At 40.7% G+C, this 26,565-nt stretch overlaps 1 protein-coding gene across 2 annotated transcripts in view; it reads right to left on the reverse strand.

Moving 5' to 3' along the window:
• Positions 1 to 26,565, reverse strand: part of TEKT3 (tektin 3) — a 182,416-nt gene that overhangs the window by 26,659 nt on the left and 129,192 nt on the right. The window contains exon 1 of one of the 2 annotated variants that reach the window (XM_036836134.1): positions 14,665 to 14,765. The exons of the other annotated variant lie outside the window; for it this stretch is intronic. The gene's annotated coding sequence lies outside the window, so the exon portion shown is untranslated. Of the gene's footprint in view, positions 1 to 14,664; positions 14,766 to 26,565 lie in introns of those variants that run through there. 2 annotated transcript variants of the gene reach the window in all.

Here is a 26,565-nt window from a genome sequence, read left to right on the forward strand (position 1 = left end):
CTAACACACTAGATATTTGTTTTAATTTGATAACCACCTTTACTTGTGATAACATATTCTGCATTTTTTTCCATCTCTGTCTCTAGATTGTATTCAAATTACATTTTTGTAGATTGGCCGTTTGAAGTTTTGAAATATTTTTTAAATTATGAGAAGTAACACCGTCTTGTAACATTCAAATGAAGAGCCTGAACTATGCTTTTTAACAAAATGGTTATTCAGATCTTGGCTCTGCTATTTACTAGCTGTGAGACCTTGTGCAAATGACTTAAGCTCTCTGTCCTCACCACTAAACTGGGAATAACAATAGTAATTGCTACTTTGGTTTGTTATAAGCAGTATTAGCTGCAAGGGGTTGCTTGCGGCATCCACCCCGGGCCCCCCTGAGTCTTCCTAAATAAACACACGATCAGAGTAACACCGGTGTGGCAGGTAAGCAAACATAACTCAAGGAAGTACCTAGATCCCCTTTTCCTGGCAACTTGCCACCTCTAAGCAACTCCGATATAGACAGACATGCTCTGGCAGCCCCTGAGCATTAAGTAAGGTGATGCTAAGTATTTGGAATACTTAGCACAGTTCTGGGCACATAGTTAATGCTCAATAAATGTTAGCTTTTAAAATTACTAGCTCAGAGACGTATACAAAGTAAAAGATAAATATCCACTCTCCCCCCTTCAAAATAAACTCCTCAGAAGTAGACACTGTGAATAATTCATTACTAGTTGTATCTTTCCAGATTTTTCCTTTTCATATACCAACATATATATTATTTTTAAATCTATATACATCTCCCTATATACATATGCACAGAGTTTTTTAATACAAAAATTGAATTATCTTAATCATTATATGTATCATTCCAGAACATGCATTTTTGAAAATATATGTATTTTGGACCTCTCCCCCTGTTAAAACATAGAGAGCCACTTTACCCTTTTCTACCAGCTGAAAATATTCTATTGTCCGGAATTTGGGGTCATTGTTAGTCCAGAAAGCCAAGGATGCCATAGACTATGACATACTTTTCAGCATCTGAACGTCATTCTGTTTGGGGGTTAATGTCTATGGACGCATTTACTGAAAAGGAAAAATAATATCAGATCCAATTCTGTAGCCTCCTACTAAGAAAAAACAAATAAACAAAAACACATTCCATGAGTCTTTAAATAGCTGTTTTGACGCCATTGGTACCCAAACCACAAAATAATCTATTTATAGAATTGTGGCCAAATCAAAACCCACTCGGACTACATGTGATGAAACAGCTACCCACTGCCACTGGTGGTATCCCACATGACCCTAGCTCCCTGATTTTTTCCTTATTCTTCCCTCCCTCAGCCCCCAAACACTTTATACTGTCCAAGCTTAGAGTACGATGGTAAAAACAAAAGCCTTAATAACCACTTGCCATTCCACACCTAAGTCTGAAACTTAAACATTGTTTTTTGAAAAAGCAAATTCCAAGTAACTTGAGCCACGAGGGTCCTCCTGGCTACTTTCAGTTTCAACCCCTTCCCCAAGTCACATCTAGAAATAATCCCATCAGTTTTCTTTGAGCAAGAAGCTTCGTGTGAGACTGGACCACTCTTGCTTGGCTTTTCTTAATTCCTGACAACAATGAATCTAAAAGCTAATGTCACACTTGGTCCTTCAATCATGGAATTCCAGGTGTAGAATTCCCACAAGTATTTACTCGACACCTATGATGCTGAAATCTTGAGGCAGCTCAATCCATGTTTGTCAAATATCGAACCATGAGTGTTCAGGTTTAACACATGTGTGAAATGCAGGGGTTCACAAGCCAGAGGAGACATATGACTTGAGAAAATCAATATGGTTTGTAAAAGCATCCAGTGATAATTTTTAATTAGAGATGGGATATAATTTAGAATCTGGAATCTGCAGCATAAAGTCAGTTGTTTAAAAAGTTCCCAGATGTAGAGCTCCTCACATATGGCAGTAAGTTTCACATGAGAGACAATATTCCATTGCCATTCCATATTCCAGGATTCCATGTTCTAGCTCCAGGAGGCCACCTTCTAAGTCATTTAGGAAGACCCAATAAGAGACAACAGCCTGGCAATGTCTTCTTTTCTTTTTTTTTTCTTTTGGTCATTATTGGTCGAGAAAATTGAGAATCTCATGGCCTAAGAAATACTTAACTCAAAACAGATTTCTGCCTTCAACCAGGATAGAGTAATGAAAACTAGACTTAGCCTCTTACACCTAAAAAACTAGACAAAATATATGAAACAGCTGTTTTCAGGCTGCACAGGACTCTGATCTGTGAGAGAAGAGAAACAAATAAGGTGAGCCCTCTGATCTCCTGGAGGCAATTTCCAGACTGTGGGGAAAACAGATGAAAACCAAACAGAGCCTGGCAGCATTTGTGAGTTGAGGAGGAGGTCAGAATTTGGGGAGGCTGAGACACCTGGAAGTTGGGACGCAGGATTCTGGAGTAAAATGAGTTATGCAGAAAAAGTGCTCCATAAATCTATGTAGGGGTCCACTTGGGTCTTTGCCGGGTAATAGGTTGTACATACATCAAGGAATGTTCCACAGACCTTGGCAAAGAACGATGGCAGTGTTGTTAGCTGCACAATTCCTAGAGCTCACAGAGGGCACGGAGACATTTTGAACCCAGACCAATCAGAGTGGAAAGTTGTTAGTGGTCACCTGGAGCATTTGATGGAAAGCCCAGAGAGGTCACACATTAGAATGGGGCTGACCTATCTTTAGAAATGAAGGTACTAAAGACTCTGGAAAAGCTTGAATACAGGCCTCAAAGAGCTCAAACTAATCCACAAGTAAAGTGCCTGCCAACATCACGAGCTCAAATATATAGCACCACAGTGTCCAGCATCCAATCAAAAACTTCCAGACATGCCAAGAAGCAGAAAAATGTGGCCCATAATTAGGAGAAAAATCAGTCAATAGAAACAGGCATACAAATGGCGGAGATGTGATGGCACTAGAAAACTACGTACAAGTATTTAAAGGAAAACAAGAACATAATGAAGAGAGATATGGAAGACTTAAAAAAGAACAAAATGAAACTTTAGGGATAAAACATATAATATATTCTTGCACAATTTCACTAGATTGGATTAACGGCAGATTAGACACCGGAGAAGCAAAGATTAGTGAGCTCGAGTCTAACCAAACCAAAGCACAGACTTTTTAATTAACTGGAAAAAAAAAATGAAAAGAGCCTCAGTAACTTATGGTATAATATCAAGTGGTCTAACATCATGCACTTGGGGTGTCATATTAAGAGGAGAGGGAGACAAGATATCTGAAGAAATAATGGCTGCAAATTTCCCAAATTTGATGAAAACTACAAACCCCTATGTCTAAGAAGCTCCACACACTCCAAGAGGATAAACACACATCCATGTGCGTGTGCACACAGCACGACCTCAAGGCTCATCATAATAAAATTGCTGAAAGTTCACAATCAAGAGAAAAAATTAAAATCAGAGAAAAAAGACACAATAGCTAGAAAGGAACAAAGATAAGAATTAGTGAAGAATTCTTGTCAGAAATTATGCAAGCCGGAAGACAATCAAACAACATCTTTAAAGGGCTGGAAGAAAGTGTAATCCTAGAATTCTATTTCCAGTGAAAATACCCTTCAAATATGAAGGTGAAATAAAAGGATTTTTTAAAATATATATATATATATATAAGAGCAAAAGCCAAGAGAATTCAGCAGCAGCAGAACCGCACTAAAAGGGCTGTGAAAGGAAATTCTTCAGGCAAAAGGACATTATACCAGATGGAAACTTGGAGCTACACAAAGAAATGAAGTTTCAGAAATGGTAAATATGTGTGCTAATAGCAAAAAAAAAAAAAAAAAAACTTTTCTAACTTTTAAATTTCTTTAAAAGATGGCTGCTTAAAGTAAAAATAATAAAAATTTATTGGGAAGTTTATAATAAAAACAAAAGTAAGTTATATGGTAATAATAGCACAAATGATGGGAGAGCTGAAATGGAAAAGTACTATTGTAAAGGCCTTATGACTAAAATGGAAGAATGTTATTTAAGCATATACTACAGTAAGTCAAAAATGCATACTGTAGGGCTTCCCTGGTGGCGCAGTGGTTGAGAGTCTGCCTGCCAATTCAGGGGACACGGGTTCAAGCCCTGGTCTGGGAGGATCCCACATGCCGCGGAGCAGCTGGGCCCGTGAGCCACAACTACTGAGCCTGCGCGTCTGGAGCCTGTGCTCCGCAACAAGAGAGGCCGCGACAGTGAGAGGCCCGCGCACCGCGATGAAGAGTGGCCCCCGCTCGCCGCAACTAGAGAAAGCCCTAGCACAGAAACGAAGACCCAACACAGCCAAAAATAAATAAATAAATAAGTAAATTAAAAAAAAAAAAAATGCATACTGTAAACCTCAGAGCAGCAGTTCTCAAAATGTGACCCAGGAAACCATGGGCTCGCCTAAGACCTTCTCTGGAGTGACAAGGTCAAGGTTATTTTTATAGTAAACACCCAGATGTGATTGGCCTTTTTCACTCTCGTTCTCTCAGAAATGTACAATAGAGGTTTCCAGAGGTGACATGATATGCGATATCACAACAGACTGAATGCAGAAGTAGATATGAGAACCCAGCTACTAACAAAAATTTTAAAACTTTACCAAAAATGTGAAACAATGCCACTCTTCTCACTAAATTTGTTTCAGAAAACATAGTTTTTTTAATGAAAAGTATTATTTATGTTACTATATAATAGGTTGTTATGGTTATTTTTAAAAGAGTTAATATTTTTAATTTCTGTATTTTAATTTCTGATGTAATAAATATCAATAGATGTAATCTACATAAACTAAAGCTCTACATAGTATGCTCTCTGACCATATCAGAATTAAATTAGAAATCAATAATAGAAAGGTATTCGGAAAATCCTCAAATACTAGGAAACTAAACAACACACTTCTAAATATCCTATGGGTCAATGAAGAAATAACACAGGAAATTAGAAAATATTTTGAACTGAATGAGAATAAAAAACAGAACATATCAAAATTGTGAAATTCAGCTAAGAGTGTTTAGAGTGAGGTTTATAGCTTTAAATGCTTATACAAGAAAATAAGAATGAGCTAAAATCAATGATCTATACTTTCATCTTAATGGCTAGGAAAAAAAAAAAAAAAAAAGCAAAGTAAACCCAAAGTAGAAAGAAGGAAATAATAAAAAGTCAATGAAGTAGAAAATGAACAAATTTTTGAAAAGCAATGAAATCTTAACAATAAAATTGATAAACCTCTTGCAAGACTGATCAAGATTTAAAAAAGAGAAGACAAATGACTACTATCAGAAATGAAAGAGGGAATACTACTGAAGCCCCTGCAAATGTTAGAAAGTTAATAACGTAGGATTACTAACAACCTATGCCAAGGAATTTGACGACAGAGAGGAAATGGACAAAATTCTTTAAAGATACAAACAAAACTGACTAAAGAAGAAATAGGTAACCTGAACAGCTGTATAGGAATTAAAGAAATTGAATCTATAGTTTAAAATCTTTCTTCAGAGGAGATTAACCAAGATGGCGGAGTAGAAGGACGTGCTCTCACTCCCTCTTGCGAGAGCACCAGAATCACAACTGGCTGCTGGACAATCATTGACAGGAAGACCCTGGACTTCACCAAGGAGGATACCCCACGTCCAAGGACAGAGGAGAAGCCACAGTGAGACGGTAGGAGGGGCGCAATCAGAGTAAAATCAAATTCCATAACTGCTGGGTGGGTGACTCACAGACTGGCGAACACTTATACCACAGAATTCCACCCACTGGAGTGAAGGTTCTGAGCCCCACGTCAAGCTTCCCAACCTGGGGGTCCGGCAACGGGAGGAGGAATTCCTAGAGAATCAGACTTTGAAGCCTAGTGGGAATTGATTGCAGGACTTTGACAGGACTGGGGGAAACAGAGACCCCACTCTTGGAGGGCACACACAAAGTAATGTGTGCATCGGGACCCAGGGGAAGGAGCAGTGACCCTGGGGGAGACTGAACCAGACCTACCTGCTGGTGTTGGGGGGTCTCCTGCAGAGGCGAGTAGTGGCTCTGTTTCACCGTGGGGATAAGGACACTGGCAGCAGAGGTTCTGGGAAGTTCTCCTTGGCGTGAGCCCTCCCAGAGTCTGCCATTAACCCCACCAAAGAGCACCGGTAGGCTCCAGTGTTGGGTTGCCTCAGGCAAAACAACCAACAGGGAGGGAACCCAGCCCCACCCATCAACAGTCAAGTGGATTAAGGTTTTACTGAGCTCTGACCGCCACAGCAACAGGGAGGGAACCCAGCCCCACCCATCAACAGTCAAGTGGATTAAGGTTTTACTGAGCTCTGACCGCCACAGCAACAGTCAGCTCTACCCACCACCAGAGCCTCCCATCAAGCCTCTTAGATAGCCTCAAACACCAGAGGGTAGACAACAGAAGCAAGAAAAACTACGATCCTGCAGCCTGTGGACCAAAAACCACAGTTACAGAAAGATAGAGAAGATGAAAAGGCAGAGGGCTATGTACCAGATGAAGGAACAAGAAAAAACCCAGAAAAACAACTAAATGAAGTGGAGATAGGCAACCTTCCAGAAAAAGAATTCAGAATAATGATAGTGAAGATGATCCAGGACCTCGGAATAAGAATGGAGGCAAAGATTGAGAAGATGCAAGAAATGATTAACAAAGACCTAGAAGAATTAAAGAACAAACAAACAGAGATCACCAATACAATAACTGAAATGAAAACTACACTAGAAGGAATCAATAGCAGAATAACTGAGGCAGAAGAACGGATAAGTGACCTGGAAGACAGAATGGTGGAATTCACTGCTGCAGAACAGACTAAAGAAAAAAGAATGAAAGAAATGAAGACAGCCTAAGAGACCTCTGGGACAACATTAAACGCAACAACATTCGCATTATAGGGGTCCCAGAAGGAGAAGAGAGAGAGAAAGGACCAGAGAAAATATTTGAAGAGATTATAGTCGAAAACTTCCCTAACATGGGAAAGGAAATAGCCACCCAAGTCCAGGAAGCGCAGAGAGTCCCATACAGAATAAACCCAAGGAGAAACACGCCGAGACACATAGTAATCAAAGTGGCAAAAATTAAAGACAAAGAAAAATTATTGAAAGCAGCAAGGGAAAAACGACAAATAACATACAAGGGAACTCCCATAAGGTTAACAGCTGATTTCTCAGCAGAAACTCTGCAAGCCAGAAGGGAGTGGCATGATATACTTAAAGTGATGAAAGGGAAGAACCTACAACCAAGATTACTCTACCCAGCAAGGATCTCATTTAGATTTGATGGAGAAATCAAAAGCTTTGCAGACAAGCAAAAGCTAAGAGAATTCAGCACCACCAAACCAGCTCTACAACAAATGCTAAAGGAACTTCTCTAAGTGGGAAACACAAGAGAAGAAAAGGACCTACAAAAACAAACCCAAAACAATTAAGAAAATGGTCATAGGAACATACATATCGATAATTACCTTAAACGTGAATGGATTAAATGCCCCAACCAAAAGACATAGACTGGCTGAATGGATACAAAAACAAGACCCATATATATGCTGTCTACAAGAGACCCACTTTAGACCTAGGGACACATACAGACTGAAAGTGAGGGGATGGAAAAAGATATTCCATGCAAATGGAAATCAAAAGAAAGCTGGAGTAGCTATACTCATATCAGATAAAATAGACTTTAAAATAAAGAATGTTACAAGAGACAAGGAAGGACACTACATAATGATCCAGGGATCAATCCAAGAAGAAGATATAACAATTATAAATATATATGCACCCAACATAGGAGCACCTCAATACATAAGGCAACTGCTAACAGCTATAAAAGAGGAAATCGACAGTAACACAATAATAGTGGGGGACTTTAACACCTCACTTACACCAATGGACAGATCATCCAAAATGAAAATAAATAAGGAAACAGAAGCTTTAAATGACACAATAGACCAGATAGATTTAATTGATATATATAGGACATTCCATCCAAAAACAGCAGATTACACGTTCTTCTCAAGTGCGCACGGAACATTCTCCAGGATAGATCACATCTTGGGTCACAAATCAAGCCTCAGTAAATTTAAGAAAATTGAAATCATATCAAGCATCTTTTCTGACCACAACGCTATGAGATTAGAAATGAATTACAGGGGAAAAAACGTAAAAAGGACAAACACATGGAGGCTAAACAATACGTTACTAAATAACCAAGAGATCACTGAAGAAATCAAAGAGGAAATCAAAAAATACCTAGAGACAAATGACAATGAAAACACGACGACCCAAAACCTATGGGATGCAGCAAAAGCGGTTCTAAGAGGGAAGTTTATAGCTATACAAGCCTACCTAAAGAAACAAGAAAAATCTCAAGTAAACAATCTAACCTTACACCTAAAGAAACTAGAGAAAGAAGAACAAACAAAACCCAAAGTTAGCAGAAGGAAAGAAATCATAAAGATCAGAGCAGAAATAAATGAAATAGAAACAAAGAAAACAATAGCAAAGATCAATAAAACTAAAAGTTGGTTCTTTGAGAAGATAAACAAAATTGATAAGCCATTAGCCAGACTCATCAAGAAAAAGAGGGAGAGGACTCAAATCAATAAAATCAGAAATGAAAAAGGAGAAGTTACAACAGACACCACAGAAATACAAAGCATCCTAAGAGACTACTACAAGCAACTTTATGCCAATAAAATGGACAACCTGGAAGAAATGGACAAATTCTTAGAAAGGTATAACCTTCCCAGACTGAATCAGGAAGAAACAGAAAATATGAACAGACCAATCACAAGTAATGAAATTGAAACTGTGATTAAAAATCTTCCAACAAACAAAAGTCCAGGACCAGATGGCTTCACAGGTGAATTCTATCAAACATTTAGAGAAGAGCTAACACCCATCCTTCTCAAACTCTTCCAAAAAATTGCAGAGGAAGGAACACTCCCAAACTCATTCTATGAGGCCACCATCACCCTGATACCAAAACCAGACAAAGACACTACAAAAAAAGAAAATTACAGACCAATATCACTGATGAATATAGATGCAAAAATCCTCAACAAAATACTAGCAAACAGAATCCAGCAACACATTAAAAGGATCATACACCACGATCAAGTGGGATTTATCCCAGGGATGCAAGGATTCTTCAATATACACAAATCAATCAATGTGATACACCATATTAACAAATTGAAGAATAAAAACCATATGATCATCTCAATAGATGCAGAAAAAGCTTTTGACAAAATTCAACACCCATTTCTGATAAAAACTCTCCAGAAAGTGGGCATAGAGGGAACCTACCTCAACATAATAAAGGCCATATATGACAAACCCACAGCAAACATCATTCTCAATGGTGAAAAACTGAAAGCATTTCCTCTAAGATCAGGAACGAGACAAGGATGTCCACTCTCACCACTATTATTCAACATAGTTCTGGAAGTCCTAGCCACGGCAATCAGAGAAGAAAAAGAAATAAAAGGAATACAAATTGGAAAAGAAGAAGTAAAACTGTCACTGTTTGCAGATGACATGATACTATACATAGAGAATCCTAAAACTGCCACCAGAAAACTGCTAGAGCTAATTAATGAATATGGTAAAGTTGCAGGATACAAAATTAATGCACAGAATCTCTTGCATTCCTATACACTAATGATGAAAAATCTGAAAGAGAAATTATGGAAACACTCCCATTTACCATTGCAACAAAAAGAATAAAATACCTAGGAATAAACCTACCTAGGGAGACAAAAGACCTGTATGCAGAAAACTATAAGACACTGATGAAAGAAATTAAAGATGATACCAACAGATGGAGAGATATACCATGTTCTTGGATTGGAAGAATCAACATTGTGAAAATGAGTATACTACCCAAAGCAATCTACAGATTCAATGCAATCCCTATCAAATTACCAATGGCATTTTTTACGGAGCTAGAACAAATCATCTTAAACTTTGTATGGAGACACAAAAGACCCCGAATAGCCAAAGCAGTCTTGAGGGAAAAAAATGGAGCTGGAGGAATCAGACTCCCTGACTTCAGACTATACTACAAAGCTACAGTAATCAAGACAGTATGGTACTGGCACAAAAACAGAAACATAGATCAATGGAACAAGATAGAAAGCCCAGAGATTAACCCACGCACCTATGGTCAACTAATCTATGACAAAGGAGGCAAAGATATACAATGGAGAAAAGACAGTCTCTTCAATAAGTGGTGCTGGGAAAACTGGACAGCTACATGTAAAAGAATGAAATTAGAATACTCCCTAACACCATACACAAAAATAAACTCAAAATGGATTAGAGACCTAAATATAAGACTGGACACTATAAAACTCTTAGAAGAAAACATAGGAAGAACACTCTTTGACATAAATCACAGCAAGATCTTTTTTGATCCACCTCCTAGAGTAATGGAAATAAAAACAAAAATAAACAAATGGGACCTAATGAAACTTCAAAGCTTTTGCACAGCAAAGGAAACCATAAACAAGACGAAAAGACAACCCTCAGAATGGGAGAAAATATTTGCAAATGAATCAACGGACAAAGGATTAATCTCCAAAATATATAAACAGTTCATTCAGCTCAATATCAAAGAAACAAACACCCCAATCCAAAAATGGGCAGAAGACCTAAATAGACATTTCTCCAAAGAAGACATACAGATGGCCACGAAGCACATGAAAAGATGCTCAACATCACTAATTATTAGAGAAATGCAAATCAAAACTACAATGAGGTATCACCTCACTCCTGTTAGAATGGGCATCATCAGAAAATCTACAAACAACAAATGCTGGAGAGGGTGTGGAGAAAAGGGAACCCTCTTGCACTGTTGGTGGGAATGTAAATTGATACAGCCACTATGGAGAACAGTATGGAGGTTCCTTAAAAAACTAAAAATAGAATTACCATATGACCCAGCAATCCCACTACTGGCATATACCCAGAGAAAACCGTAATTCAAAAAGACACATGCACCCGAATGTTCATTGCAGCACTATTTACAATAGCCAGGTCATGGAAGCAACCTAAATGCCCATCAACAGACGAATGGATAAAGAAGTTGTGGTACATATATACAATGGAATATTACTCAGCCATAAAAAGGAACGAAATTGAGTCATTTGTTGAGACATGGATGGATCTAGAGACTGTCATACAGAGTGAAGTAAGTCAGAAAGAGAAAAACAAATATCGTATATTAATGCATGTATGCGGAACCTAGAAAAATGGTACAGATGAGCCAGTTTGCAGGGCAGAAGTTGAGACACAAATGTAGAGAATGGTCATATGGACACCAAGGGGGGAAAACTGCGGTGAGGTGGGGATGGTGGTGTGCTGAATTGGGCAATTGGGATTGACATGTATACACTGATGTGTATAAAACTGATGCCTAATAAGAACCTGCAGTATAAAAAAACAAACAAAACAACTAATACTAAACTTTCATTGGGTTATTTGTATGGAAATATGTTAATATAAATGTTTCAGACATTACATGAAATTTCTAAAAATCTTATATTTGTATTTGTATGGAAATATGTATGGAAATATGTTAATATAAATGTTTCAGACATTACATGAAATTTCTAAAAATCTTATATTTGTATTTGTATGGAAATATGTATGGAAATATGTTAATATAAATGTTTCAGACATTACATGAAATTTCTAAAAATCTTATATGTTCTGGTATAATGTTATAAGTAATAATCCTAGTTATTACTTTAAAATGTATATCTCAGAAATAACTAATTTTCTTGTCAACTGCATTATTATGAACTTTCATCAAATCTTTAACCGTGGTCATTTTTAAGTCTTTTGTCATTTACAGACAGTTCTGGGTGTACTCTGATGATTTTGCAAATATGTTCCTATAAAAGGGTTTCATCTTCAAGAAATTCATGGAAAAGACTCTGACAAGTACAGGTTTCTGGTAACTGACTGTACTGCTGAACTGAATGAATAAGCATTTTCAGAACTCTAATGGAAAACTGATGAACTCATAAAAGTGCTAACAAAAGATCAAGATGAAAAAAAAATTAATTACATGGGACTGAATGAACTGATGAGGATGAGTATAATTTTTGTGACTTTCTGTCTGAATTTAAAAAAAAAAAAAAAAATCCCACAAGGACTCAGAGGCAAAGAATATACAAATCAATTTTCACTGCAAAGTAAAGGAGCTGTTACAGTGGAGGATTACTGGACTGAATGTCAATATTATGACATAGTATGAGTGTGTTTCATGTTTGGTAATTGCAATCATTGTTGCTTTTGTTGTGGTCATCCATGTACAATGCTTGGTGTCAGTCTATTTATGTCTTGTAAAAATAAAATACAGTGTGTGTGTGTGTGTGAATAAAAAAAAAAAAAAAAAAAAAAAAAAAATCTTTCTTCAAAGAAAACTTCAGGTCCAGATGGGTTCACTGATAAATTCTACCAAAATTTTAAGGAAGAAATAATATCAGTTTTTAAAAGCCTATCGCTTACTTGGGTGACATGCCTTTCACAATGTCTAAATTATTCTCTAAATTCTAACTCAGCCTCTTCCTAAGAGGCCATGAGCAGCACATACTATGACCCTTCACTGATGCTATAAATATCTCACATTTGCAAGTAAACTAAACAAATTCTTTGGGAAGATGACTGAAAATAGCTGTGGAAAAATTCATCCCCTAAATCATGCAATTGTTTTTTTTATTATGCTTTTAGTCATGACCAAAAAAGCATTTTAAGAAATGAGACCTGCTACAAAGTCAAATACAGTATTTGACTGTATTCATTGAAGGTGGAGTCAATAGTTATTTATTTACATACTGGAAAAATGTTATAATAGTCTTCTATAAATATTAACATGCTAAAAATATAATTAATCACACAGAGATTGTAAGTACTGGAAAGCTCCATTTAAAACCCAAAAGGTGGCCTCAAGCTGGGGAAATATATTTTATTAGCACATTTAGGCAAGACTTTAAGATCATAAATATTTCAAGGTATAAAAACCTATATAGCTCATAGCCTGCAGAAGGCATGACAAGGGCAGAAAGTTTCCATGACTTGTTTCACACCTTGCCTCAGATCAGTGACCAGCACAGGCTTGAAAGAATCACACAAAACCCCTGTTCCTTTGATCATATGTATTTAATTCCTCACAGTTTCAAACTGCAGCAGAAATAAAACACTGCCCCTGACACATTAATAAGTACCAGACTTAGGAGAAATTATATCAGATTTCAGCGTTTAAGTAATTTCTCTCTATGCATATATTAAATAAGAATGCAGGAAAAGTTGAATAATCTTTCTTTTAGAAAACAGTTTGATAAGGAACTCTCTTCATTGACGGTGAAAGTATAAATTACTACACGTTGGAGAGCTATGGGGCAGTATCTACTAAAGTTGAAAAAGCACATTCCCTATGACTCAGAAATTATACAATTAGAATGTACAAGAATATGTTTCTAGTGATTTTTAAAAGGGAGAAGCCTAAAAGTCCATCGACAGGAGTATGCATGCGTAACTTGTGATAAATCCATGCAAGAATTATCACACAACAGTTAAAAGCAATGACCTAGAGCATGTATAGAATGATAGCATTATATAAACGTTTAAAATGAGACTATATATTGGTTTCTGGATAAATACCTAAGTAGTAAAAGTATAAAAATATGCAGAGTATAAGTAAACACTAAATTCTGGTAGGTGGGGAAGGAGAAAAAGGCATGCGATTCCCAAGGGATACATAGGAGGCCTCTTCCGTGTCTGTAACAGTTTTTTTGTTCTGTTTTGTTTTAAACAAGGGGTGGGTACCTGCATGCTTGAACACTTTGTTTTGTGAAATATTTTATTTTAAAAAGAAAAAAGTAGAATATTTTATCATATACCTCAATACACTTGGCCTATGAGTCTATCTGTTTGCTTTTTTCACAATAATCAAACGAGTAATTCTACCCATTTCTAAAATGTTTATTTAGCTACGCCACCATAAGCATCCAGGGAGAAAACATACAGTTACTGGGTGCAAACTGTCAAAATACAAATGAGCGCTTCACAGCCAGAGCTGAACAGAAAAGGCCATGGACAGTAAGGGAACAACTGCTGTGACCTGAATTTCAGCATCTCTTTGAACGGCCAGGGGACTGGTCGTCCAGCCCTCCCCTTGGCTGCATTTGGAAGACCGGGCTAAGTAAGCCGGGGAACAAGGCAGAGGGTTGAGGCACACAAGAACCGCAGAGACAAACACAGCACTGCCAACAGGTGTAAAACGTATTATACGACCTAGGGTCTGGGGTTCTGACACACCTTTCCTGGTTCCGCATTTAGAAATAACTTCTCAATCCACGAAAAGCATCAGAAACGTACATTGAGAAGGCTTGGGGGACTGGGTAAGTGTACCTGTGGGTTTTACGGTTTTCATTTGCAGGGGTGAGGGTAGCGAAGTGAAGATGGAGGCGGGCTGGGGGGGTGCGGGGGTTATTCCAGGGTTTCCACGACCTCACCCCGAATTCTGAGGCCAGACGTTGGAGTCCTAACCGGGGCGGGGACTCCGTCGGGGTCGTCCCAGCAGCAGGCAGGAGCCCGAGGAACCACTCACCTGTCGGCGGTGCCGGGCGAGGGGCAGGGAAGCGGGCGTGGGCGGGAAGGGGTCGCAGCCCCACAAACTACAACCCGCTGGAGCGCGGACTACCGGCCCCGCCCGGCCCAGCCCCGCCCAGCCTCGCCCAGCCGCGCCCTCCTGTGACGTCAGCGCCCGCGGACCACTCAACGACCGCCGCTGCTGGCTCGCCGGCAGCCGATTGGCCGGTGGAGGGAGAGGCGGGCGGCGGGAGCCGGAGAGAGGGGGGGAAACCCTGCGGGCAGGCGGCCGTTGCCATGGGCTCTCTCGCGCCTAGTAACCACAGCTCCGGGGGAGACAGAGAGGTGGAGGGGGTGAAGGGGTGAAGGGTCCCCCGCCTCCCCTGCGGCGCCTAAATCGGAGCTCTCTCAGCTGCGCAGACCTTGGTGGCCCATTGTAAGGCTCGGGATGCTGACAAGCCCCCGCATTTCAGCCTGGCTGGGAAGACAGGCTGACCTTTCCCCACACCCTGACCTGGCTATACCCATTTGTGCTTCTCCCTGTGACATAGTGGATGCCATTCTTTTATTGAAGACACAGATAAATCAGTTGTGTCCACGTGGCTTTGGAGAATGGCAGCAGTTAACTAGAGATGGACAAGCCATTTTTCTCCAAAGCCACGTGTACATAACTGATTTATCTGTGTCTTCAATAAAAGATTCTAACTCAGTTGTGATTTGATGACAGTTGCCCTTCTATGTATCCTGTCTAGGCGTTGGGGGGTGAGGGTGGAGAGGGTGTGTTAAAGGGCAGCTGGTGGGAAAATAAAGGAAGAGGAGAAAAAAAGAGAGGTGAGAGCGATATATGAGGGTATGAGTGTGTTGGGATGAGCAGGAATGTTTAGGAAAAGGAAATAGAAAATACTGCCTTTACAGCCAACAGTCTCTAATCTGTCTGTTCCTTCTAAATTTTTTTAATCCCATAATTCCATTTCTATGGCTATTTATACAGGGAAATTGGAGATATTTCACATTGTCAAAGTTGGGAAAGGTGATTAAAAACATTTTCGGTCTAAATTTTAGAACAATGTAAGTTCTTGCAATGTATTCTTTATCGTTGTTCTTGGAAATTACTCAGAAACAGATTTGGGACATTTTATTCCAATTTGTACCATCAATATCAATGGTATTCTTTTCCTTGAGTGCTGTGTTGAGAATCAGTAGTTTTGGAAACTATAACCTGTAACTGGGTATGGGATCCAAATGGCCTTCATGCACAGAATATAACACTAATATTTACAGAAAAGTGCTTTGTGGAGGGTTTATTGGCAACTTAATTGAGTGTGTGATGCGTTCATTGAGAATTTTATCATTTACAACCACAGGAAGGTAGTATCAGTTGTCGCTGTTATGTTTTGCTTATGTTACTAGGTTATTTACAGGGGTGTGAATCACCATCCGGCTTTTTTCATTGAATGACTTTTTCATGACATGAAATTGCAGCACACACCTCGTTGAGAGTATTCACAGAGAGCCGAGGTACACAGACTCTATCAAGTTCAGGTATCATATTCTAGCTCACTTATTTAGCAAGTGAGGAGCTGTGTCCCAGAGGCTAAATGACATGCCCAGGGTCGCACTTCTGTGTGTGTCCTTCAGATCAAGAAGAAGACAATGGACTCCCACAGCCTCTCTTTCCTTACGTTTCCATCAGAGCCATTATGTCACTGTCGTATGTTTTCACGTATTGTCTCCCCCATTAGACTATGTCCCTGCGAGGGCAGGGACAATGATTTTCCAGCCTTAGTCACAGGAAACATTTTTGAAGCACTTGCTCTGTGCCAGCTTCATACACATCATTTATGACCCTCATCATAACCCCATAAGGTTGAAAATATGATTCCCCTTTTACAGGGACTTACAGGTTAAGTAACTTGACCGAGGTCACATTAGCCAGGAGGTCATAGAGCTGGAGTCTAACCTAGGTCTGTCTGACCTCAAAGCCCATGGTCTTCCCCCTACATCAAATAGCTATATCCCTTCTCGTATATTCTCCTTTCTATCCTCGGCACCAGCCGTCGAGCTTGGCCTGTGGTGTACTCCTAGTGCATGTTTGTTGAATGAATGAATGAGCACCTGGAGAAAGAGGGACCAGTTTCCCTCCCTGGTACTTAATAGTGATGTGATTTGGGGCAAATCCCCAAATCATGCCAGGTCTGTTGTATCTCTCCATAAAATGGGGCTAATGATGCTTCACTGGCCTGAAAGGAAGAGCATTAATCAGATGCTCTATTGAAATCCTTCCCAGAAAATAGATTGAAATTCAGATGCTCGCGTATGAGTAGTTCCGGGAAAGCTAAGTGTACTTAGCCCATCTAAGGGGAATGGCACCCACTTCTACAGGGACAGTTGGACTGCTTCTCTTTCTCCCTGAAATAAATAAAACTCAAGGGAAAAGCAACCCAGATTGGAGCTATCAGGTGAGGTGTGTTATGGAGTATTAATCAGAACCCACCCCAGCAGCTGAGATAGCTAGACAATTGATCTCCATGACCTAAAGTCTTATATGATGTGGGACGCCTCTGAAATCTAATCTTAAAGTTCCATTAAGATTAGACCATTTAGAAGGTCCTGGTATTTATTGGCAGTCCAACGTCATCAATTAATCATCATCCACAACAAAGATGACTCATTTTAAGTGCTGCAGGGAGATCCTGACAATCTAAAGGAGGAGAGAGACAATGACACAAACAGGACACTTTAAAGATGTTAAGAGTCATACAGTGGCGGGACTTCCCTGGTGGCGCAGTGGTTAGGAATCCGCCTGCCAGTGCAGGGGACACGGGTTCAAGCCCTGATCCGGGAAGATCCCACGTGCTGTGGAGCAACTAAGCCCGCAAGCCACAACTACTGAGCCCACGCACCACAACTCCTGAAGCCCACACGCCCAGAGCCCATGCTCCTCAACAAGAGAAGCCACCGCAATGAGAAGCCCGCGCACCGCAATGAAGAAGAGTAGCCCCCGCTCCCCGCAACTAGAGAAAACCTGTGCGCAGCAACGAAGACCCAGCACAGCCAAAATTCCATTTAAAATAAATAAATTTATTTTTAGAAAAAAGAGTCATACAATGGTATATGTTAGGTTGTGGATTATACTTCATGCTACGTATGAAAAAACAGGGCTATATCAAGGCTACTTAAAATTTTGATCTGGCATTTTAGGAGCTGAGGCCATTTTGTGATAGTCTCGCGAAGATTCTGCAGAGACTGCATTATTTTTTGAATGTGACTGTTACAAGACTAATGGGTCTGAGTAAGCTGGTTTTTATCAGCGATACACCGTATTTCATCCAGATGAGTCTTTATCAGTTAAGAAAAATTAGCTTCTGAACTCAGCTACCACTGGGAGGTTGTTAAACTTTAGTCAAGGAGATAGAACATGTCAAACAGAGAGTCAGACAGTCAATGTCTCGAATTTACTGGACCAAGATCCCTCATGCAATCACTGAAGGTATTTTAGCTGTGGGCATGCAAGGCAATAAATTAGACAGGCAACTGGCAGTAGTTTGATTTATAGTGGCTCACAACAGCCCATTGTTAAATTTGCAGGAATTTTGCAAGCCCATTGTTAAAGAGTCGTCATTAAGAGCTAAATTATATCAATGTATAATTAAATAAATTATATCGAAACAATGGTAATAAATACTCAAAACATCACTTCCTAATTCTTTTACAACACTTTACTGTTTTTCATCCTTTTGAGTTTATCTTCATCTGTTGCATCATTATGGTGGAAATACTACATAATGACGGTATCCCTTACCATTTTTAAGTTCAGCAACGTCACATTGGTAAATTGGGATTGACCATGATGGGAGTATTTAAACCATGGAAATCATTAAAAGCTACAAATCAAGGCTTCATTTATTGTTTTCTTGATTGTCTAGACTCAAGAAAGTCATAGAGAAAATGCTATAATGCAGATGAAACTTTAAAAATGTCTTGTGTCTGTGGCCATTACATTGTGACAAGCAAAAGAAATAAAGAAGCTACATTCTCCCAGTATTGAAAACAAACATCTGATTCAGCAAAGAAGTGATTCATATCATTAAGTGAAATTTCAACATGCATCTTCAGTTTTGTCTTACTCATCAATGTAAATGAAGATATCAACCAACATTCAAGCTGAAACTCCTTTGTTCATCAATTGCAAGGTTGGCTAGAGATATGAGTGTAGCAAAAATCAGTAAAAGCATGCTGCAAAATTCAACTGACTAGATTCACTTTGTTACAAAGCAGAAACTAACACACCATTGTAAAGCAACTATACTCCAATAAAGATGTTTAAAAAAAAATCAATTGACTATGTGGAATTTACAATACAGAGTATTGTGTATTTTTGTGACTATTTATAAATTGTGTGCTATGTATCCTTTATATCATTAAAATGTATAATAAACTCATGTATGTATGCAGACATTTTTCCCAGAGAGCCAGCTGTTAAATGTTTACATCACTGGAAGTGGGCCCCTGTTCTTATCCTTAAAGGGATTATTCTCTGGCAGGACGCAGGCAAAACCCCTGTGCTGCAGACTCCAGTGTGGTGAGAACCATCAGAAAGGAGCTCAAGTCTCTCGGGAGTTCTGAAGAGGGCAAAGCAGCGTCAACCAGGGACTCTTGAAAGATGAGTTCACAGGTTATATGGAAAATTGCCTAGCTCTTTAGACTGATGAGGGTTTGTGGAAATAAAAATGGAGTAGGATATAGATAGATGTGCTGTATGAGTATAGGATATACATACAAGCTGATCTAAGCAGACCTGCTCTCTCAGGAAGCCAGATCTTGAGTCATCCAGAGAGTAGCTGAGTCATCATATTTGACGCTGCAAAACTCTGGTTGAGAATCATAGACTAGGCTTGCCAGGGAGCCACCAGATACCCTGTCATTGTGTAACGAGCAGGACCCTGTGGGGCCTTCCCGGGACAGGACTTCCCCCCCATATCCTCTGCTTTAGCTCCTCTCTGAACTACCTAGATAATAGTATTTGATGCAAATTTCCCGTGTTGTTTTGCAGATGTTGAGAACCCCCCACCAAATGGAAGATGTTAAGTACTTGATGACCCTGAGCACATAGCCCCAGGCCTCCTGGAGCCTGAGGACTGATGAAGTTAACCCCTGTGACACCACCCTGCTCCATGTGACCCCCGCCTCCCTCACCTGGCTTTTAAAAACGCTTTGCCGAAACCCTTCGGGGAGCTCGGGGCCTTTTAGGGCATGAGCCACTCGTTCTCCTTGCATCGTCTTGCAATAAACCTTTCTCTGCTCCAAACTCCAACGTTTCCGTTTGTTTGGGCTCACTTTGCATCGTTGGGCACACGAACTTGCGTTAACAATTGGAAACCTATTGCCTCCGCTGTGACTTTCCAGTTTTCAAATGGTCTCCCATTGCCATGAGATTTATTTCTCCAGGTCTCCTTTTAATCCTCATGACTCAAGGTAATCGGGTGTCTCTGTTTCTCAAAGAGCCTAAAACACAAGCTAGGAATCACCTTGGGTTGACCCAATTTTCTGGCCACTCGTCAAATTCTTAGGGAAGCGTCCTGAAAACTACCAAGGAGGCCCTAATGATTCAGCAGAAGCAAGGTGAAGTCAAGTCAGTATTCAAATCAGTGGAGCGGTGAAGATGGAAGGAAATCTGGTCGCGATATCGAAAAGCTGAAAGGATGCAGAAAAGCTGAAAGGATGCAGATAGTGTTCGTGCTTGCGGTAGAAGCAGCAGCTGAATGCCCTTGTCTTCCACGTCCCCTTCTCTCCCAAGGTGAGGCTATCAACCTAGGGAGGAGAGCGGTCGCAGAAAGAAAGAGCAGGAAGGCTGTAAACCAGGAAACTCTACAAACCAGGACTGTTGCGCCCTTCGGCCCTTGGCTCTCTGAGTCTTTGGCTGCCTTTTGCTCAAGAAAGCACGTTAGTTCTAGGGATCAATGGAAACTGAGGCGTGTTGTCTGGGCTTGCTCCAGGTTTGCCCTATAACTGGATTTAAAAGGAACTTCTGACCTAGCCCCGCTCATCAGGGCCCCGGAAGAGACAGGGGCTCGGGGCAGACGTCTCTGTTCAGAAATGGAGGTTGAACAGTCCTTGGGGTAACAGGTCAAGTAGGGTGTGGAGAGGAGAGATACCAAACTACAACCCTCCATCTCGAAGATGGAAGGCCAGCACTTTACAGACTCCGGCAAACAAATGGAAGCTGTGCTTGCCTGGAATCAACGTCAGCTGCTCCACGCCCACCCCACACTTCTCTGGAATGCTCGTAAAAATACTAAGTGCTCCACATAGGCCAATAATTAGCTCGCCAGAGTCACAATGCAGGGACCTTGTTGCTCTGCTAGGACATTCCCAGGTGAAGAACGGGACTCATCAGAATTTCCCAGAGATCTTTTAAAATGCAGACTTCAGGATCTCAGCCCAAGAGGATCTGATTCTGTAAGTCTAGGGCGGGGCCTGGAAATCCAGGCAAACTTCAGTACCAAGGAGGACTTTACTCAGATTTGAGCAATGATACCCGATCTTACATTTTTGTTCAGATGGCCCTTACTTTAATCTTTATAAAAAAGTTGGGGATTTTTAAAGGTGAAGAAGGCACCTGTATCCCGTTTGAGATGAATATTTGTCTACTTACCTAACTTGCATTGGAAATAAGTTGCCCATTTTTTGCTTGTGGGTGAGATGTTTTTAATAGTTATATTTCTCATTTAAATTAAGTTTAAAAAAATTGTTTTAAGTATTCAAGAGGAACCTTTACATCTCTCCTGTTTCTCCCTTACCTGTCCCATTAAGCACACAGTGTCTTTGGAAAGAGGTTTCAGGTAACTGAATCAAAGTTAGTGGAGTCACAGAAAGTGAAATCTAGAAGGATCTTAATACCTCCCCAGTTCAGCCCCTTTATTAGATGAGGAAACTGAGACCAACGAGTTTAACTTGCCCCATGTCACCCAGGTGGCCATGGAGACCTGCCCCCAACATCCTTTGCTGCTCCCCTGCGCCCAGAGGCCTGGCGTGAGTATTCTCATCTCACTGGAGCTTTTTTCCTAGTCTTGTTCTGCAAACAGCACTTCTGGCCCAACTGAGCAGGGGTAGGCTTGCTGTCTCTGAACTCAGCTCACCATGGGGCGCACCGTCTCCCCTCTGCTTGATCAGACCCTAGCCACGGGGATCCATCCATCACCGCTGGCGGCTTCCCTAAGGAAGCGCCTTCAAGGTGAACATTGTTTAATTAAAAAAAAAAAAAAAGCAGACTTCATCATGCCTCAAGATACTTTCATGTCTTCTCACTTACCTAAATCCCTGGAGCCTGCTTTCACATATCTTCTGAGAATATATACACCTATACATTCTCTCTCTCTCTCTCTAAATATATATATAATATCTATATATACACACACACATACTCTCTCTATATATACATATATGGATACACACATATACATACACCTATACATTCTCTCTCTATATATGTATATCACATACATATATACTCTCGCTATATATACATACACATATATATGTATACACATACATATATACACATCTATATATTCTCTACTTCCTCAGAAATTATTTGAGTCCAAAGTGAGAGTCATCAACCCCACGCTGTATTAGTTCTTCTTATCTCATTTTGGACTGTCGTCAATGGAGAGAGAAGGAGAGAACGCCGCGGGCAACGCCATGACCAGTAGGCAATCTCCTGACACCTCCTGCTCCCAGGGACAAGGGCTGTCACTCATAACCGCCTGCAGTGTCCCTCCACACTCCTCCACCATCCGAAGTCACCACTGCTCCAAGGACACGAAGTGCGTCATCACCGTGAATTCAAAAAGGGACCATCCATGGCTTATCCCACGAAGGGACGCAGCTCTGCGTCCCTTCCCGAAGGGACCACTGCGACAGAGGCTGTTCCCTTAAGACCAGGTCTGCTTGGCACCTGCATGGTGGGTCAGCGCCCCAGCACCCAGGCCAGCACGGTTACCAGGGTGCCTCCTTCAGCAGCCAGGTCAAGGTCAGGCCCCTGGCCTCCAGCCTGGGCCAGCTTCCGCTGTGTAACCCAAGCTGCCAAATACACGTTTTCCTTTTCTCTACGAGCCGCGATGTGGAAAGGGTGAGGCAGCACCGCTCCGGACTCACAGCTGCCAGGCATCCCTGAAGACTGCGGCATCACCTGCGGCCACTTCCCGCGCCCCCGCCCGGGCACCTGCCCCAGCCAAGGAGCTGCGTGTTCCAGCCAGGGAAGAGCCGTGGAGAAGTCTTTCTGCCTGAGGTGGACCCTCCGTGTGTTGGAAAGAACATAGGGTCAGTGATGAGATGGACCCAGACGGACCCAGAAGCAGTCTTGCTTCTGCCCCTGCTGGCCCGAGACGATGAACGAGCCATTTAAACCTCACTGAGACTCAGTTTCCTCATCTGCAATGCTGGGATAATCATACCACCTTCCCAGCTTCTTACGCAAGTTCAACGAGAACACAGGTGAAATAGTACCTCCCCTCCCCTCCACGGAATCCTGCTGTTCCTGTGAGACGAGAGAGGGGTACCTGAGGGCAGCTTTGGGAACCTCCACAGCCCCAGGTAGCTATTTTCTCCTGGCGGGAAGGGAAGCATCACATCATCTTACAGCAGAACCACAGCAGGATGGGACTTAATTATATACGGCTGCAAGTCAGCCATAACCTGGGATCGTGCATCAGCTCTTCCAGAAAATGACCAAGGGCTTCTTGAAAGGTGACAACTATTTTTAAATAACTAAACTGGAAAAAAAAAAAAAAAAAAAGAGTTTTCTTCTCTCTCCTCTCAGCTTAAGGCAGACGGGCCCAAGGACTAATTTAGATCAGGGTTCATTATGAATCTTGGGGCTAATTTTTTTTTCCCTAGAGTTCCTAAGCGTTCCAAGCACACAGCCTAGAAATAATCATGGAAACAGATTACCTGATTCCTGACACACACGCCCAGGAAGTTTAATTTACCTGGTAGTGCAGTCTTTCCCTGGAGTCTCTAATGGAGCCCGGAAGAGACGGCAAAGGATGGGGACGCAGTGAGGCTACCGTGGCTCGCAGGGCTGCTCTCAGGAGGCACAAAGCAGGGGAAGGGGCAGGAAAGTGTCTCACTGGGTCTGGGGCATTGTCCGAGATGCAGCCCAGCTCCCCTCTCCAGCCCAGAAGAGACCAGCAGACTATTGGACTAGCCCACTAGAGGTACTGGAACACTTTCCAAGGGCCAGGCGGGCCCTCCAGTGGTTTCAGGGCATACATTTCCACTCTGTACATATTCATTTCTACAGCTGATCTGACCGCAGGGGAGCAGGGTCCTGGAATCCTCCTCCTGGCTCCCCGCCCCTTTCACAGACACTCTTCTGACTTTCAAGAGTGTGTTGCCCTTGGGTGAAAAACATCCCAGGGTGTCCAACCAAGGGACAATTCAGACCTGGTAATGGGTTCAGAAAGTGTATCACTCTGATAATTAGGTAGTGAATTTTGTTGCCAATCCAGTGGTTTCCAGTTGGCTTCCTGCAACAAGGAAGGAAGAGCTAAACACTTGTCCATTCATCAAATAATTTTTGGTGATAGATGATCTTGTCATTTTTGACACATAACTCAGAAGGTGTTCTATTTCCAACTGAGTAGCATTGATATAAGAATACTCCTTCCATCAGTCAGAAAGAGAAAGACAAATACCATATGATATCACTTATATGGGGAATCTAAAATAGGACATAAATGAACTTATCTACGAAACAGGAACAGATTCACAGACATAGAGAACAGACTTGTGGTTGCCGAGGGGGAGGGGGAGTGGGGGAGTGGGAGGTTGGAATTAGCAGATGCAAACTATTATATATAAAATGGATAGACAACAAGGTCCTACTGTATAGTACAGGGAACTATATTCAATATCCTGGGATAAACCATAATGGAAAATTATATATATTTATATATATATAACATATAATATATATTATATATATTTATATATATAACATATAATATATATTATATATATTTATATATAGTATATAAATATATATTATATAATATATAATTTCTGTACACCAAAAAGTAACACATTCTAAATCAACTATACTTCAATAAAATAAATTTTTAAAAAAAGAATACTCCTTCCAGTCCTATCTAATCTGTGTGAGCAAGGTTTCTCAACACCAATAGCTCGAAAAATGAGGCACTGGCACAGAACTGATACTGAAACTAAGCTCAGTTTAGCAGTGATATGTGCAATGATTAAATAAGTAAATAATATCCCATCCATCTCATCAAGAAGCGCATTTCTAATAAAGTTTTGCTTTGGGGGTTTAACAATAAATTTATGTAGTTTCGAGTCACAGTTTGTTTGACTAAAGATAACCACAAGATTTAAGAACATGTTTTGGGTTTAAATATTAGCCAGTAGTGAAAGAAAGGGCTCAGGCCAGTGCAAGAGAGCCATTTCAAGACCTCAAGAAAGAGGGCAACTGGTGCATTTTTACTTGGTAGTTCTGCTCCGCACACCACACTTATATAGACCACCCCAAATTCCTTTGGGTTACTCACCCAAAGGAAGGAAGAACAGACTTTTAGAGCTAGAAAGCATGTCAAGTGGCTTTATTTTTATTTCTGTCTTATTCCGGTATCAATGTTTTGTTCCACAGGAAGTGAAAAGTATATATGCTTGCACTTTTTTTCTGGAAAAAGTCCATCCCTGACCTCTTCCTCTTGTTCTGCAAAGACTATTGGAAATCTAAGGAAACTCAAAAAGTATACCGTTCAATCTCATCTCTGTACAAACAAGGAAAGGGAAGGGGAGCCCAGGGAGTTGTGACAGTCATGGTGTTGGAAGGTTCTGGACCAGAACACAGATGCTCTGACCCCAGCCAGGGAGGAGCTTTCCCCACCCCCAAGTCATTACGGCTTTCACGGAGCACATGTGAGCTCCACTCTGCACAGCTGACATCCTGAGACTTTCATTTACCTTTTTTTTTTTCTCTATTAAATATTGTTTCCTGGCTTCATTGCTTTTTTCCATTTCTGGTTTTCTCTCTCACTTTAGTGGAATAAATCTTTACAGCTTCTTATACGAAGGTTCATGGTCAGTAAAATGTGTAATTCCCTTTTCATCTGAAAACGTCATTATTCTTCCCTCACACTTGAGTCCCAGTTGGTCTCAGTAGTAAATTCTAGGTTGAAAATAATTTCCCCTCCGAATTTTGTCATCTACCGTTCAGGGCTGTGTGATACCATTTTGACTCTTAATCCTTTCTGTATGTGACCCGGTTTCCCTCTTGTAACTCTGTGTCGTTAATTGCTATTGTTCTGAAATTTCATAAAAGTAGAATTCTTGTGTGTTTGATTTCTTGTTGATTGTTTGTTTGTTTTATTTGTCATGATCCCGGACACTTGGCTGGTCACTATGTGGACTGTCATGTCCTTCTGTTCCAGAAAACCTTCTTGCACTATTTGTTTGATAATTTTCTCTCTTCCATTTCCTCTGGAACTGATATTAGATGATTTTTTGTTTCTTTTAAATTGATCCTCTTAACGTTCCCATCATTTCTCTCCTGTTTTCCATTACTTGGTCGTTTAACTTTTACATTGTGGAGTATTTCCTCAATTATATCCCCCATTTGTTTTACTCCCATACTTTTAATTTCCAAGAGCCTTTTAGCGTGACCTGATTTCTGTTTTATTCCGAGAGCAACACCCTTGCACGACTGCAATGCCATCTTGTACCTGTTTGGAGATATTAAATTACACGGTATTTTAAGTTTTCTTCTCTGCCCTGCATGGTTTCTTTCCTCTTCTCCTGTTCGTTTTGGACTCTTGCCTCAAATGCCTGGTAATCCTTGACACCCTTTTATTATATGTGTCAGAGCAAGGCTCTAAGAAAGACACTGGAAGCTCTAAAT

The sequence above is a fragment of the Balaenoptera musculus genome, chromosome 20 (genome assembly GCF_009873245.2).
Source record: "Balaenoptera musculus isolate JJ_BM4_2016_0621 chromosome 20, mBalMus1.pri.v3, whole genome shotgun sequence".
Taxonomy (NCBI): Eukaryota; Metazoa; Chordata; class Mammalia; order Artiodactyla; family Balaenopteridae; genus Balaenoptera; species Balaenoptera musculus.